Source organism: Octopus sinensis, linkage group LG8, assembly GCF_006345805.1.
Source record: "Octopus sinensis linkage group LG8, ASM634580v1, whole genome shotgun sequence".
Taxonomy (NCBI): domain Eukaryota; kingdom Metazoa; phylum Mollusca; class Cephalopoda; order Octopoda; family Octopodidae; genus Octopus; species Octopus sinensis.
The window spans coordinates 10,791,319-10,797,536 of record NC_043004.1 but is presented as its reverse complement, the minus strand read 5'-3'; positions in this window follow the sequence as shown (position 1 = coordinate 10,797,536).

The following is a 6,218-nucleotide window of genomic DNA, read 5'->3' as shown; positions in this document are numbered from 1 at the left end:
TTCTTTCTTTTTTTACTTAATTTATGAGAGCGATTGGGTTCATATTTAGTATTCTCGTTTGTGAGAGTAGTCGAGTTTATTTCAGATGTACTTATTTTTAAAAATCATCTCTGGCTAATCGTTGAGAGGACGTTGGTGTTGCATTGACGAAGGTTTGCGCTCTTTGAGATCTCTTCTTTGCTAATTATTTTAATCTGTTGCTGTTTCACATTTTACTTATCGCTTTTTTCATAACTCTTTTACTCTTTACTCTTTTACTTGTTTCAGTCGTTTGACAGCAGCCATGCTGGAGCACCGCCTTTAATCGAGCAACTCGACCCCGGGACCTTATTGTTTTGTAAGCCCAGTACTTATTCTATCGGCCTCTTTTGCCGAACCGCTAAGTAACGAGGACATAAACACACCAGCATCGGTTGTCAAGCAATGCTAGGGGACAAACACATACACACAAACACACACACGCATATATATATATATATATATATAATTAATTAATAAGGGTGAGAGAATTAGATACTAATTTAATAGTATATTTATTCCACACCAAGTGGCCTAGTGCTACGAGAAACCTGGATTATTATAATATTTTATAACATATTATAATATTTTCACAAATAAATATAAGAGAGTGGTCACTATATTGATCACTCTAGCACCAGTTAACCCAAAAGTTTCAACCACGAAAATACATGTTTCCCATGAAAGCCAAGTACGACTGTTAGCTCACACGGACAGGGCAAATAAAAATAACAAAAATACAGATTATTTTGGGACAATGTTTCGCTTGTTATTTTTTATTTGCCCTGTCCGTGTGAGCTAACAGTCGTACTTGGCTTTCATGGGAAACATGTATTTTCGTGTTGAAACCTTTTGGATTAACTAGAGTGCTAAGTGATCAATATAGTGACCACTCTCTTATTTTATATAAATATATATCCCATACTACACGGCTTCCTTCAGTTTCCGTCTACCAAATCCACTCACAAGGCTTTGGTCGGCCCGAGGCTAGTAGAAGACACTTGCCCAAGGTGCCACGCAGTGGGACCTGAACCCGGAACAATGTGGTTGGTAGACAAGCTACTTACCACACAGCCATTCCTGCGCCTATTGTATTATTACTATTAATTTTTTTTATCTATTTATCTTTTTTTTTAAATAAAAGCCCAGCTTATTTTTTCCGGATATTATGGAGAATATGAGCTGCCTGCATCTAGCAGAACAAAATGCTCAGACGCATTTCGCCTGTCATTACTTTCTCAGTTCAAGTCTCTCCGAGGTCGACTTTGCATTTAATCCTTCCGGAGTCGATGAAATAAGTACCAGTTACGCAGTGGGGTCAAACATTATCTACTCCCTTCCTCCAAAATGACAGGCCGCGTGCCTGTAGAAGGAATTATTATTATTATTTTTTTTTTTATTTTTCTTCTTTCAAATTTGCTTCTATTTCTTGCCGAGCATCTTCCCGACTCCTAGGGCAAAGAAACTCATAGTATACATTGGTAGGCCATTAAACCAAACTCAATAGTTCGTTCATTTTTTTTTTTAAGGTTAAATTAAAATACATGGGCAGTAACAGCTCTCACAGCGACGATGCTCTTCTCAATACGTGTGATGTACCAGTTATATTATTATTATTATTATTATTATTATTATTATTATTATTATTATTATTATTATTATTATCGTTACAATAGATAGATAGATAGATAGATAGATAGATAGATAGATAGATAGATAGATAGATAGATAGATAGATGTGGATATGTATATGCATTTAGTGATGTATATTTATGTAAAAAAAATAACCAATGTTTAGTACATTAAACAAACCCTAAAATGGTATAAAGCGAAGTACATGCAAGGATATTCACAAGATCCACACTAGAAAGGCTGAATAATGATATATAGATATATATATAGAGAGAGAGAGAAAGAGAGACAGAGAGAGACAGATAGATAGATATCAGGGGTGGGTGTGTGGTAAGTAGCTTGCTTAACAACCACATGGGTCCGGGTTCAGTCCCACCGCGTGGCACCTTGGGCAGGTATTTTCTAGTATAGCCTCGGGTCAACCAAAGCCTTGTGAGTGGATTTGGTAGACGAAACTTAGAGAAGTATGTTGTATATATACATATATGTTTATATATATATATATATATATATGTTTGCGTGCCTTTATTTGCTCCCCACCATCGCTTGATGGTCAGAGAGAGGTGAATAGACATTTATATAGGTATATACATATATCGTTTATTATATATATATATATATATATATATATATATATATATATATATATATATATATATATATATACACACACACACACACACATATATATATATATATATCTATATATATATATATGTGTGTGTGTGTGGTATAAGCCAATAGTGTGTATACAATCACAATATATATTCATATAGAAGTTATGTGTTTGTACTAGTATAATATGTTTGAGTTTGAGTGTGTGTTGTGTGTGTGTGTGTGTGTGACTGTATGTATGTATATTTATATGTTTGTATCATGGACTATTGAATATATGCTTGTGAGCGAATATATATACATAAGTGAGCATACGTGAGTGTATGTGCATTTATCAATGTATGTTTGTGTTGCGTGTTTGCAAAAGATGACGTTTACACAACGACTTTTAATACTACTAAAAGCGAATAATATTGAAAATAACTTCCGAACTTTTACGAATATTTACAGTCGTGTAAATTTGATGCCGATCACTACTGCCATAAAAATGATGGTATTCGATATGAAAAAACTAGTGTCTTTGATCTCAATTATTGATACGTTGTCTTCTAACGAATCATTAATTATTTTTAAATGTTTGCCAGTTTTGTTTTGTTTGTTAGTTGTAATTGTTGCTTCTCTTGATTTTGTGGTGTCTTTTTTTTATTTTTGTTTATGTATCGTTGCTTTGACTTTTATCTTTTACAAATCCTTAATTCTAAAAATCCAACAAAACATCATAGAGAAAAAAAATCGAAATTGCGTGGCTCTCTTTTCCCTTATAAGTTTTACTTATTTCCTTATTACACCCATTCTTTTCTTGTTTTGCTTATTTTTCGATATCTATCTATCAATTTATGCATCTATCTACCTGTCTATATATTTATGTATTTATATATTCATTCATTTACTTATTCAAAGGAAACTCTGATAAGTATGTTAGATAGAACGGAAAGCTGAAACAAAAAAGTGTATTCGTCCAGTTTTATGACCACATTTTCAGTTACCTAACAGAGAGATAGTATTTTATTTTGCTATAAACATATTAATCTCATATTTACTACTATCATTTTTCTTTATTATTCTATTGCTTTTTTGTTAACCAAATGTCTAATCTATTTTCTTTCTAAATTTTTACAACTGCTTTACGACACTCCTTTCCCAAAATGATTTCAGTCTATGTTGCGTTCATTGCAAAGCCAATGATATCCGATTAACGAGATGTAAAACTAGATTACAGGATTATGTTGTTTTGCCTACCACAAAACCTCAACCAAAAATTAATGCAAAAACACTTACAAGGCACCGTATTAGTGAAATAGAGTCTCATAAAGTTCTTGTATTCGAAAGTGTCCATATATCAGTGTTATTACACATAACCAGAACAATTTAGGTCGTCTATATTTATTAATTAAGCTGTTCGCTCCCTGTGGAACTTAAGTCAACGATGATGTTTCTCCCCTTTTCTTGAATCTGGGTTGTAACTCTGTAACTGTTATTCTTGCTTTTCATAAATTCTTTACAAATCCTTGCAAATATTTACATACGAGAAGTTGATTTCGAATTCTCATCAATGTTTCTATACCTTTTCTTTCCCTTATGTAAAGGTGAAGACCCTACACAAACTTATTTTTACCTCTGCGAAGAGATGGTCCGCATTAGCCTGGTCTCTGTCCTTTAACCTATGCAGCATGTGAAGCCTTATCAGGAGCTTTCTCTCTGCTGGCACAGGACCATTAAAGCGTAGAAACTACTACCCCGCACCAAGAACTGAATATTGTGATGGCTCTATGCTTATAATATGCTAAACATATTGCGAAATACGTGAGATAAGATGGCACTTTGTGCATTTTGTTTAAATGGCTCTCTAAAATTTAAGTTCAAATGCCGTCGAGAGCAATTTTACCTTTCAACTTTTCACGACGAATTCACGACTAATTCTATGAAATGCAGATCAACGACAAATTGGTTAAAGCGAAAGTACAAAATCAGTTATGTCACAAACTTGCTGCAGATTTATCCAACATACTGAATTGTGCGTATTTTTATGCTTTAAAATTTCATGTTTCAAATATTGCTTACTAAATATATATTTTCTTTAAATCTTCAAACTTCACAGGAATATCTGACTGTATACTTATGTTCTAAAAATTTATTATAATGCTATATGCGTAAAATTTCCCCTTAAAACATTTGATCAACAACTATTACAAGGGAGATTGCTCTTAAACATTACGCAGCTTCTAGAGTAAATTTTCTGTAACAATTGTTTACATAATCAAACGGAGTTTTCCCATTCACATACACGAAAGCCCACAGTTTCCATATAATAGATACGTTAAATATACATGCACTATTGTAACATCAGGCATAACATTGTAGTAAATTGTAATAATTTACTATATTTATTATACTATGGAGAATATTGTATTCTTACACGGGGTTTATAATAGCATATAAAAATAAATATATGCACCCTTTTAAAGCCTAGCCAGGCTCATGGGCCCGGTTTCCCGGTTTCAATAGCGTATGTGTTACCCAGCTGGACGGGACTCCAGTCCATCGCAGCGTTACTCATTTTTGCCAGCTGAGTGGACTGGAGCATCGTGAAATGAAGTGTTTTGCTCAAGAACACAACGCGTCACCCGATCCTGGAATCGAAATCACAATCTTACGATCATGATGCTGATATCCTAACCACTAAACCACGCGCCTCCACATTTTAATAGTATACTGTAGTATCTGTTGTTGTCAAACAATTGTAGTTAATCAGTACAATCACAGCGCATTATAAGATTGGTAAATTTTAATACCTTACTAAGACTTTAAAGTATATTATAATTCTCTCGTCGATCACTTATTTCAGTACAATTGTAATAGTGTTACAACAGTGGTAATTGGTTAAAATGATCGAATTATCGACAACGAGTTCCAAAGATTCGAATAACTGATTTACCATCAAAATTAAAGAGTGACTGACTAAGAGCTTCACAGATATAAAATACCGTTTGCGTAATGATCAGAGAGTGTGAAAGTGTCACGGCGTGAGTCAAGAGTGGACCTCGAAATTGCAGATACGATCTAACCTGAGGCTGAAGTGAAACTCACCTGCCCAAAATGTCTCAGGGACAGACAGAACTCACAAACTCGCGATTACGAAGCTTATTTGAGAAACAATACTGCCATACTGCCTCTGTATATTATAATAGCGTAGAACATTATAGTATTGAGTGTCACTGTAAATTATATGTGCGATTTCCGGTGTTCAATATTAAACACGCATTGCCATACCGATGAGCTGACTTGAGCAAGACTTTATGAGAAAGACTTTTAGTTGCCCGTAAATGCAAGCCTACCATCCCTACACCAACTGTGTTTTCCTAGGTAGAGGCCGCCGATGTGGACCGATACAACTTAACACTAGTGTTGTCATAAGTGTTGCAGTTACAATGCAGAGTAGCGAAAGAGATATTGTAAGACATCCCGTCCGACTCTGACATTTCAGCCAATCCACTGCTTTGAATTATTTGACTTTTTATCGGACCGAAAGTATGAAAATAACAGCTGACCTAGATGGAATATGAAGTTAGAGCGCAGAGAATCGGTACAGTCTACCCAACTCTCTCACGAATGCTCATGCGCCGAATGATTAATAGCAACATTGAAGATTGAATATTATGAATATATGTTTTCTCGAGCCTCAAGGCAATGGGCCACTATGCTCTTCCATATTTCGTTATCTTTAGCAATAGTTAGAGCATGAAACCAATTTGTGCCAAAACTGTACAGGTTGTCTTTCAAGGCGGACCTTCAGATTTACTTTGGCCTATCTTTTGGTTTCTCCCCATGAACTGATAACCTTGTCATTGCCGTTCTTGCTGGGATGTTGTCTTCCATTTGTACACATCCGCAACCAGATGCAGTCCTCTGCCCTTGATGACAAAACTCGGGCGTGTAACGCTGGTTCTTCGGAG